General features: G+C 39.7%; 1 protein-coding gene across 5 annotated transcripts in view; it reads left to right on the top strand.

Annotated features, from left to right (window-relative positions):
• The window catches only part of MARCHF8 (membrane associated ring-CH-type finger 8), a 143,972-nt gene that overhangs the window by 37,277 nt on the left and 95,204 nt on the right, over window positions 1–11,491 (top strand). For 3 of the 5 annotated variants that reach the window (XM_017862232.1, XM_017862230.1, XM_017862234.1), the window contains one exon: window positions 3,845–3,937. The exons of the other annotated variants lie outside the window; for them this stretch is intronic. The gene's annotated coding sequence lies outside the window, so the exon portion shown is untranslated. Of the gene's footprint in view, window positions 1–3,844; window positions 3,938–11,491 lie in introns of those variants that run through there. 5 annotated transcript variants of the gene reach the window in all.

The raw sequence follows: 11,491 nt of genomic DNA, 5'->3' as shown, positions 1-11,491 counted from the left end.
TTAATGGTTTTAGTTTTGCAAGATGAAAAAAATTCTGGATATCTGTCTCACAATATTGAATGCTGTACACTTACAAATAGTTAATTTGATAAATTTTATGTTTTGTATTTTTTACCACAAGAAAAAACAAGCATTTTTTAATGGAACATAGACTTAAAAGCTTAAGTATAGGGTTTTGGATTTTTTATCTTTTTAATACTTGGTTCTATTTACTCATCCTTTACTACAAATTGGATCAATAGATTAGGATTTTGGAAAGTTTAGCAGAGCAGAGAAGTATAGCAAACAGAATTCATTCATTTAACATTTATTGAGCACTTCCTGTGTAGCAGGCCCTGTGCTTTTAGTTGATAATTCAGAGAAATAAGGGACATGACCCCCAGATGCCCCTTGCGGAAAGAACTGGAGAAGCCATTTGAACTTAAGGCAGGAAATCCTGAAAAATTTTGTATGCCATTAACATTTTATTATTAAAGCATACAGACGTACAGGCATACATCATAGTTTCAAAACTTTTATTATGGAGAATTTAAAACATACACAGAGGTAAAGGAGGAATACAGTGAATCGCCTTGTGCCTGGCACCAGCTGGCATCCACTCATAGCCTCTTGTTTCTTTATATTCCTCTCCCAGTCCATTTTTGAGGGTACATTCTTGTTCTTTTCATTTTATCTGTAAATATGTTAGTACTTTCACTGAAAGATAAGGGCTGTTTTTCTTAGAACAAATCACACAATACCACTGTCATCCCAGAGTTATTTCACAATTTTGTATGTGTGTTTGTGTGCACTGTGATTTTTGCATCAGGATCTAAACAAGATCTACACATTACATTCAGTTGATAGATTTTCTTTAATATCTTTTAAGCTATAGGTTTATTTTCTTTGTTCTTGAAATGTTATTTACTGAAAAAATCATGTCGTTTATCTTGTGCACTTGCTCATACTGTTATATATGAATTTTGTGGAATGACTTTCTTGCTTTGAAACAGTAGTGACCACTTATTCTTCACTTGGATCCATTATTTAATCATGGGCATGCAAGATGTTACAATTCTAATTTCATCATTCCTTTTTCATTTATTTGCTGGAATACTACTATAGAGAAGTTTCTTTTTACAAACTATTCAGTTACCCAGAGGTATAACTTATACAGGGAAGTCAGGTTAAATGAGTGACTCTTTCTCTTTACTTATAACTCTTGGAGGGTCCCTAGCATTTCCAAAAATGGCCAGTGTTTTTTCCTTTATTTAAAAAAAAATCATTATAAACAGATGCTGTTTTCTTTTCTTTTCTTTTCTTTTTTTTTTTTTGAGACAGGGTCTTGCAGTGTCCCTCATGCTGGAGTGCAGTGGTGTAATCATGACTCATTGCAGCCTCAACCTCCTGGGCTCAAGTGATCCTCCTGCCTCAGCCTCCCAAGTAGCTGGGACCACAGGCATGCACCACCAAACACAGCTAATTAAAAAAGAAATCATTTTAGGAGAGATGGAATCTCACTATGTTGCCCAGGCTGGTCTTACACTTCTGGCCTCAAGAGATTTTCCCACCTCTTCCTCCCAAAGTACTGAGATTACAGGTGTGAGTCATCACGCCCTGCCAACATGTGAATTTAATATATTTGATGATTTCTTAAGTTCATTGCAGTTATTCTTTAATGAGTTAATTAAATTAATGACAGAGTCTCACTATGTTGCCCAGGCTGGTCTCAAGTGATCCTCTCTCCTTACCCTCCCTGGTAGCTGGGAGCTGGGACTATAAGGCACAAACCAGTGTACCCAGCCGCAGGCCGCAGTTGTTCTTATTAATGATCAAATGGTCCTGTTTTTTTTTTTTTGAGACCGAATTCATTCTTGTTGCCCAGACTGGAGTGCAATGGCATGATCTCAGCTCACTGCAACCTCTACCTCCCAACTTCAATCAGTTCTCCTCCCTCAGCTTCCTGAGTAGCTGGGATTACAGGCATGCACTACCATGCCCACGAAATTTTGTATTTTGTATTTTTTTTTTTTTTGAGACAGAGTCTTACTCTGTTGCCCAGGCTGGAATGCAGTGGCGTAATCTCGGCTCACTGCAGCCTCCACCTCTGGGTTCAAGCAATTCTCTTGCCTCAGCCTCCCAAGTAGCTGGGACAACAGGTGCACACCACCACGCCTGGCTAATTTTTGTATTTTTAATAGACACGGGGTTTCATCACGTTGGCCAGGCTGGTCTTGAATGCCTGACCTCAGACAATCCGCCCACCTTGGCCTTCCAGGGTACTGAGATTACAGGCATGGGCCACCACACCCGGCCCTAATTTTGTATTTTTACTAGAGATGGGATTTCTCCGTTTTGGTCAGGCTGGTCTCGAATTCCTGACTTCAGGTGATCCACCTGCCTTGGCCTCCCAAAGAGCTGAGATTACAGGCATGAGCCACTGCACCTGGCCCAAATTGTCCCTTCTTTGGCCAACGGGAGTGCCTTTACATTAGCTCCTGGGTCGTTTTGGCATGAGTGCCTCTGATGGCTTCTTGCTTTCTTGTGTGACAAGATGTCCAGGTTCATCTTGTACATTAACAGCCATAGATCTGGAATTATCCCTTTCTTCAACCAGCCCTGGTTCCTTTCAGAGGGAAATTGTATTTAGTGACCACAGTCTGAAAACTACAGATTGGTTGTTACTTCTAGGTCTTTTCAGAGGATGGGGCTAGGAAATACGTTGTTTTTAAGGTAAAATATTTTATGAGTTTCATACTTATTTTCCAGTATAAACTTAGGAATAGATGATTTTGTTGAATTTCTTTAATTTTATATTTGTCTCATGCTAAAATTTTGGTTCTTAATCATATTGATACCATTACTTATCAGTGTTACTGCTAACAATATGATTACTGAAAATAGTTTAAGAATTAAAAGCACTTTTCCAAATTCTTTTCATTTTTAGGATAGATTCCTCTAGGGATGTCTGGTAAAACTATTTTAAGTCATTTGAAATAATTCCTTTTTGTATGATTGTGCCACTAATTTAATAAATATTTAGGTTCATTTCATGTTGCTCTTGAATTTTAGAGATGATACTTTTTCAATTATTTTTTAAATAAGTAATTGTGGAAAACATGTACATGGTTCCAGAGCTAAATGTGTAAAACAAGGCAGAATCAGAAAAGTCTAGCTCTGATTGTGGTTCCCTCTATTTTTCTTCCCTACATTCCATTTAAAACATATGAGCAAGAGTGTGTGTGTGTGTGTACACATCCATGCATGTGCACACACATATAGTTTCTGCCTCCTAATCCCATCTTAGGTGAATGGTAGCACACTACACATAATTTTCTTCTTGCTTTTTTGTCTTCTTCTTATTTCCTGCTGATTACTCCATAGAAGTATATAGGGGCATTCTTTATGCCTTTTTTCTATTTCATTGTGTGAATTTACCATAGTTTATTGTCAGTCCCATATTAATGGACATTTGGATTGTCTTTAGTGTCTTGCTGTTAGAAACAGTGCTGCAGTGAATACCTTGTACATACATACTTAATTTTGTTGTTGTTGTTTTTTAGAGGGGTATTTCAGTTTTAAATAAAACAACTTGACTTCAGGAGGTATTCAAGTGTAATGTTACTGCTACTGATGGATTGTTCTGGGAGTAGTGGAGGATGCAAAAGGCCAGTCTCGTAATCTAGGGTAGTAATCTTTCTTTGAGTATTATGGGTCCTCTCAGTTCTGTATTATTGTTAAAAGCCACATTTATAGAGTAGCTTTTGTGTTTCCTAGTTTCACTCTGTTTAAGACTTCAGGAATGTTTGAAGCAATCGGAGCATAGAATTCTATCTTTTTTTTTAATGAAAATTTTTTTTTGTAGAGATGGGGTCTTGCTGTGTTGCTCAGACTGGTCTCAAACTCCTGGCCTGAAGTGATCCTTCTGCCTCAGCTTCCCAAAGCACTGGGATTACAGGTATGAGCCACTGCACCTGGCCAGAATTCTGGTATTTTAGAATTGTTTTCTAGTCTTTTATAGTTGTTTTATATATAATCAATTTGTCAAAAAATTTTAAGGAAAGTAATATGCCTGGGTGGATGCTTTCCAAAGTATTCAACTTAGGTTTTATAGAAATAGTAGCTTCTTACTTTTGTAACCACATTTTTGTCCATTTGTGATCAGTTTATATAGTATTCAATTATACCATTGCAGAATGAGTACAACTGACATAAACAGGTTTGGAGATTAAACAATAGGTTTTTGATAATGTACACAACTGGTAGTAGCAGAAATATGCACATTGTAAGAGAGTAGCTTAATAAATGTGAGCATTCTTTATTTTCTGGGCATTCACTAATATATTTTAAGGGAGGAACGATAGCACCAGTTCACTTCTAAAATTTTCCAGTTCCTAGTAGGAGCCTGGCACTTAGAAGATGCTTGGAAAATGATGGATGAACCAATTCATTGTTTGGGTCAGACTATGAAAATACATGCTTGTCCATTTGTTTGCTTAGGATAAATGAATGAAATTTTCTAGGTCTTCCCAAAGGGATTTAAAATAAAGTGAAAATCTCTAAGACGTGGTAGCTGACTTTAAAAACCATTTCCTGATTTACATTTATATTACTTTAAATTTGGTCTTGGATTATTATTTTGATGATCGACTACAACTTGTTTTGGCTTTTATTATAGTTTTTTCACTAAAAGGTGTTTTCTAGGTGGAGAAAATTAAAAAGAATGGATTCCAGGATCATAAAGCAAATAATAGTTTGTAGTTTTTGTTTTTTTTTTAAAACATTCTACCACCTGTGTGCCAGTTAGTGATAAAACTACTAGTTTTTAATAGACATTACCCACCTTTGGGATTTCACCATGGGAAAATGGGAGCAGTATTCCTTTTCTTTCTTTCAGCTTCTTTAGTATATATACATATCACAGTCAGTGGTGCAGAAAGGTTAGGAAACTGGAAGGATACAAGGTTTAGTCATAAGGAAGCACAAATTAAAGTTCCTGGAATATTTTACCCCTGCTCTGTATGGAACATCTTAGGGAATACTAAAGAAACATGATGGTACAGAAGACTGCAGGGATTGCTAAAAAATATGCAACGGTCCAGGGAGCATATAGCCTTTTAAGTAGGCCAGGCTTTATACCCTGCAAGGAATGATCTAAACTGTGTGATATATTGTGTCAGTCAGAGTTCTCCAAGGAAACAAAACCAATAGGGTGTGTGTGTCTGTGTGTGTGTGTGTTTGTGTGTGTGTGTACAGATATACCTGTATATATATATAGATAGATAGAGATCGGGAGAGAGAGAGAGATTTGTTTTAAGGAATTGATTCATATGATTGTGGAGACTGACAAGTCTAAAATCTGTAGGGTGGGCTGGCAGGCTGGAGGCTCAGGGAAGAGTTGATTCTGGAGTTGAAGACTGAAGGCAGTCTGCTGGCAGAATTCCCTCTTCTGGGGGAGGTCAGTCGTTTTTATATTAAGGCCTTCAACTGATTGGTTGAGGCCCACCCACATTATGGAAAGCAGGATATTTTACTCAGAATCTACCAATTTAGAAGCTGGGTGTGGTGACAGGCACCTATAGTCCCAGATACTTGGGAGGCTGAGGCAAGAGGATCACTTGAGCCTAGGAGTTCAAGTCCAGCCTGGGCAACATAGTGAAACCCCATCTCCTAAAAAAAAAAAAAAAAAATTGCATCTCTTAAAAAAATGTTGAACTCAAACCAGGGGCAGTTGACAGAAACTCTTGGTATCGTTTCTGTGTTATCTTCCCACTCCCAATCTGCACCATGGTTTTATGCTCCTAATAACAGACTTCTGACTTATGGTAATATTATGTGCACAGGGCCTGGTGAATATTTACTTTCCAGTTGTCAGAAGAATTAGACTAAAACAGTTTTCTTGTACATATCTGTTTTGAGAAGCAGGTCTGGCATTACTCCCATTGTGTATACATCTAGGGGAGGAAATTTCAGCTGAGTCATGTATTGACTTGAGACCTAGAGCAGGTGGATCACTTGACCTCTCTGAGTGTTTCTTCATCTGTAAAATGGGAATAAATCCTGTCCTGCCTTAAAAAAAAGTCTACCAATTTAAATGTTAATCTTATCTAAAAAATACCTTCACAGAAACATTCAGAGGAATGTTTGACCAAATATCTGGATATCATGGCCTAGTCAAGTTGACATGTGAAATTAACCACCACTTATATTGAAAGACTGTTTTTATATGATTAATGTCCACCTGTAAAGAAATTGGGTAAGTGCTATAGGTAGTAAGGAAGGGAAAGGGGAACGTGTTTTGCTTGTAGAGAAGAGATACTTTGAGGTATGGTCTGAAGGCCAGAGAATTTTGGGCCTGATAGGCAAAGAGGGAAGAACATCCCAAGAAGGTGGGACAGAATGAACAAGGGTAAGTTTGACCATGGCATGTACAGGGGTCCTTGAGAAGATTTGTCCTACCTGGGCAGACATATCTCGGATGGTCAGGGGATAAGGTGAGTAGTGAGGCAAATCCTGTTCTGGTTTTTCTGGTTTACTGCAGTATGTAGAGAATATGCTTGTTCCTGCCTGAGATGACAGCTGGCTAGTGCAGAGCAGTGTATGCCATTGTCTTTATGTGCTGCGTTGTACAGTGGCATGCTGAGAATTCTTTCTGCCGGAAGCACTTCAAATGGAGTATAATTGCCTTCGATTTTTCTATTATAAACTTTGGCCACAGTTTCTTCCTCTGTCAGCCTACTAAAGATGCTTCACAAGATCCATGTGTTTGTTAAGGAACATAAGATCTTCAAGAGGTATGGATTGCTAGAGGGAATTCTAGTCTCTAAACCTTGGGAATATTAATGTTATTCTGTAGTAGAAATAGAGTTGAGCACCTTTTCCCCCATATTATAAAGATCATAATTAACTCTGAATATATAATAGGTATGAAAACGCCTGAAAAAAAATTATACTGATAAAAGCTATTATTATCAGAGGCAAAAGTAGGGAAAACAATATGTGGTAAATTGTTACAAAATGGCTCCTAATGAATCACCACCCCACCACCCGCACCGCTCCCAGCTCTGCCTGTTTGCAGTGTGACTTCACTTGTTTCTCCCATTGTCTTAGTCCACATTGTGCTGCTGTAACAGAGTACCTGAGATGGGGTAATTAAGAAAGTACAGACATTTAGTTCTTACATTTCTGCAGCCTAGGAAGTCCAAGGTTGAGGGGCTCACATCTGATGAGGGCTTTCTTGCTGTATCATCCCATGGTGGAAGGCAGATGGGCAAGAGAGCACATTCATGGGACGGAGAGAAGGGAAGGAGGCTGAACTAATTCTTCTATAAGGAACCCACTCCCATGATGACTAACCTACTTCCTCAATAACAGCATTAATCCATTAGGGAGGGCAGAGCCCTCATGGCCTAATCACCTCTTACAAGTCCCACCCGTCAACACTGTTGCATTGGGGATTAAGTTTCCAATACATGAACTTGGAGGACACATCCAAACCACAGCACCCATCAAGTGGTAGAGTCTCTTTTCCCCCTTCTTGACTTTGGTCTCAATCATGTGACTTGAATGGGACATTAGCGGACACAGTGTAAGCAGGGGCACCATGTGTAGTGGGTGAACTGTCTTGGGATGCTGCTGCCACAATGTGAAAAAGCCTAGAAGAAAAGGCCACATGGAGAAGGCCCTGCCTTCCCTGCTGAACCCAGCGAAGCAGCCTATGTAAGTCAGGTAAGGGCAGCAGAAGAGCTGCCTAGCCAATCCATGGAATTACGAGAAATAGGAAATCATGGATGTTCAAGCAACAAAGTTTTGGGTAGTTTGTTACATAGCAAGAGAAAATGGAACATCTTTTGATAAGTGGCTGGAATCCATGCCTCCAGTTCTAATCATGGCTTCATTACTGAACCTTCAAGGAGGGAGGCAGAAAAGTAAATAGCTTTCTTCTCTAATGGTGTGGTGAATACCCAGGGGGAACTCTGGGCTGCTGGAGCCTTGATCTCTCCTTCCCTTTCCTTATCTATAGGGATCAGACATTGCAGACATTGTTCTCTGCAGGGCAAGCACTGAGGAGCTCTTGTAGGAGTTCGAGAAGGTAGACTATTTCTTTTCTTTTTCTTTTTTTCTTTCTTTCTTTTTTTTTTTTTTTTTTTTTTTTTTTTGAGATGGAGTCTTGCTCTTGTCACCCAGGCTGGAGTGCAATGGCATGATCTTGGGTCACTGCAACCTCCACTTCCCAGGTTTAAGCAATTCTCTTTCCTCAGCCTCCTGAGTAGCTGGGATTACAGGCGCCCGCCCCCATGCTGGGCTAATTTTTGTATTTTTAGTAGAGACGGGGTTTCACCATGTTGGACAGGCTGGTCACACGAACTCCTGACCTCAGGTGATCCACCTTCCTCGGCCTCCCGAAGATTATAGGCATGAGTCACCGCACCTAGCCAAAGGCAGACTATTTCTGTGCTTGATGGATTGAAGGTGTTTTTCAACTCCAAAGGCAGTTAGACTCATACTTCTGTTTCTCAGAAGTGAAGTGCTGAAAGAACCCTAACAAATCTTCTCTTTTCCCTTTTCTTAACTTTGAGTGTTTTCAGTATTTTTGTATTCTATTACCAAGGGAATACTATGGCTATTCCATAATTTCCCTGAGATGCAAAATCTTTCAGAAAGCCCAGGCATTAGTCCAGGCCCTTTTCCCAGTAATCACACCTTGTTTACCTAATTCACATACCTGCCAGAGTGGTTGTACTGAGGTCTTCCCAAGTCGTGGAAGGAGTCCCGATAGCATGCACTGTCTGGAGCTGAGTCCTGCCTGCCCCATATTAGCATCTTACTCTCACGCAGCTGTGGTCTCTGTTAGTCTGGGGATTCTAAATTACATACACTGCCTTTCAGTCTACAGCCTGACAGCTCTCTCTTAGCCAAGCACTTGCATTTGGACAAGACTTCCAGCTTTAGGCTTTGTTGTTTTCCTTAGGGGCCCAGTTTTTATGGAATTTCTTCCTACTGGGTAGCATTGTTGGCACACCTTGAATTCATTCTGTCACTCTTCTTGGCTTCAACCTCTGAGGTTGTGTGTTGGAAATACCTCGCATAGTCTACTAGAATAAAGATGAAAGAACATAAGGATATGGGCTATAGTTTTTAAATGCAGTGTTTCTTTTCTGTGGCTTGTGATACAAATTTGTAAGTGCACTCAAAATGATACAGTTAAATATCTGCCATGAATTAGACCTAACTGCTTGAGGCATATCTTAGTGCCTTAAAATAACCCACTTTTGAAATATCTAATTTATTATCTTTGCCAAATTTTAGGCAGATATAACCATTGCTTTAGTTAAGTGTCCCTCTGTATAGACAAAAAAGGCAGCAAAAGGCATGTCACTCTTTAATACTTCAAATGTGAATTCCATGTTGTCTTCTATATCCACAGGGATTATAATAACTCTTCTTTACTACAACAAAGACAGGAACATACCATGTTTTATCTTAGTCCTTCCCGTAGCAGTGCCACTGTGAAATTAAAAAAAACAAAACAAAACCACTACATATTTTAGGTTCACCTGGTAGGTTGCTGCACGCTATCTTATTTAGTCAAGCATAAGTTGTGCATTTTTATCCATTCTAACATCTCTGAAAGTGGCACCTTGGAATCCCAGGTTAGTCAGGGGCAATTACGGTCTAGTTGCATAAAACTTTTTTGTTGGCACCTTCTGTAAGATCAGGCAAATGCTAGCAGCTGAGAGTCCTTGAAATATGGCTGTGAAAACTTGGGCAAGTTGATTAATTTCTTTAAGCCATGCATGAAAGGGAGATAAAATTTTGTTTCTCTCCCTCCTGGCACTGCTGTGAGATTTAAATGAAATATGCATGTAAAGTACTTACGATTTGCAAGTGCTTTCATCTAGTTTTTTCCTCCAGCATTATTACTCACAGGCAGTAGTTGATACTTTTTAGTTTTTTCAGATACTTTTATCTGTTTAAATCATTTATGTTTTGGATTTTATTTTCTACTTATCTTCAGCACTGCTTATTTATTATTGTTTTAACATTTATTGTACCCTTTATTACCTCTAGTAATGATCTGAATTTTTTTGGTGGGGGACAAGGTCTTACTATGTTGCCCAGGCCAGTCTCGAACTCCTGGCCTAAAGTGGTCCTCCCATCTCAGTTTCCCAAGTAGCTGGGACTACAGGTGCAAGCCACTGCACCTGCTAATGCTCTAAATTACTCTAGGAGAGTTAAAAACTAACAAACTTCAGTCCTTTGTGTCTGGGTAAACTTTAGTCTGTGGGATGTATTTGTCTTATGATTTCTTCACTCTTGGTAATTGTATATATATTTTATGGTAGTTACTTTTTTTTTTTTTTTTTGAGACAGGTTCTCCCTCTGTCACCCAGGCTGGAGTGTAGTTGTACGATCTTGGCTCACTGCAACCTCTGTCCCCTGGGCTCAAGTGATCCTCCCAGTAGCTCCCTGTCTCCCAAGTAGCTGATACCACAGGCGTGCACCACCATGCCCAGCAAATTTTTTTGTATTTTTAGTAGAGATGGGGTCTCACCATGTGGCCCAGACTGGTCTCAAACTCCTGGAGCTTAAGCGATTCACTCACCTTGGCTTCCTAAAGTGTCAGGATTACAGGTGTGAGCCACCACTCCTGGCCTGCTTTATTCTTGTTGCATTAAAAAATTTCAGTTCATGGCCAGGCTCGGTGGCTCACGCCTGTAATCTCAGCACTTTGGAAGGCCGAGGTGGGCAGATTGCCTGAGGTCAGGAATTTGAGATCACTCTGGCCAACATGGCTAAACCCCGTCTCTATTAAAAATGTAAAAAATTAGCCAGGCGTGGTGGCGTGCGCCTGTAATCCCAGCTACTCAGGAGGCTGAGGCAGGGCAATTGGTTGAACCAGGGAGGTGGAGGTTGCAGTGAGCCAAGATCGCACCACTGCACTCAAGCCTGGGCAACAGAGAGAGACTCCTTTTCTCAAAACAAAACAAAAGTTAATTTTATATTTTAAAATGAACTCATTGTTTTTAAAGCTAATAGTTTTAACAGGCCAGCCCACATAACAAAATTTGTATCAGATTTGTTTTTAGTGGATAACATACGGAGACCTTGTGGTGTTTCTCTGTCATCTTCCCGAAATTTCTCAGAGCTTTCAAGTTTAATTTTGGTCTTCATTTCAGTAAAAGGCAGGAGCAGAGCAGTCTTTAGCTTTATAGCTTAAGGCTAGCCTTGCTAACCCGTGGTTAAGTGATAGTGAGACAGAGGGTGAGATGTGATGTGACAGGGGGAGCCTTCTTTCCTGGGTGAGTGAAGGGAAGAAGGCTTTGAGATGATACTAGTGCAGTAGCATATTTGGGTTCTCGTTCGACTGTTTGATAGCAAGCTTCTGTAACTTGCTATTGTGTCCGGAATTGGTGGGTTCTTGGTCTTACTGACTTCAAGAATGAAACCACGGACCCTCGCAGTGAGTGTTACAGTTCTTAAAGATGGTGTGTCCGGAGTTTATTTCTTC

Source organism: Rhinopithecus bieti, unplaced genomic scaffold, assembly GCF_001698545.2.
Source record: "Rhinopithecus bieti isolate Rb0 unplaced genomic scaffold, ASM169854v2 scaffold_64276, whole genome shotgun sequence".
NCBI classification, from domain to species: Eukaryota; Metazoa; Chordata; class Mammalia; order Primates; family Cercopithecidae; genus Rhinopithecus; species Rhinopithecus bieti.
The sequence above is the reverse complement of the archived record's forward strand: the minus strand, read 5'-3'. Positions and strand labels throughout refer to the sequence as shown.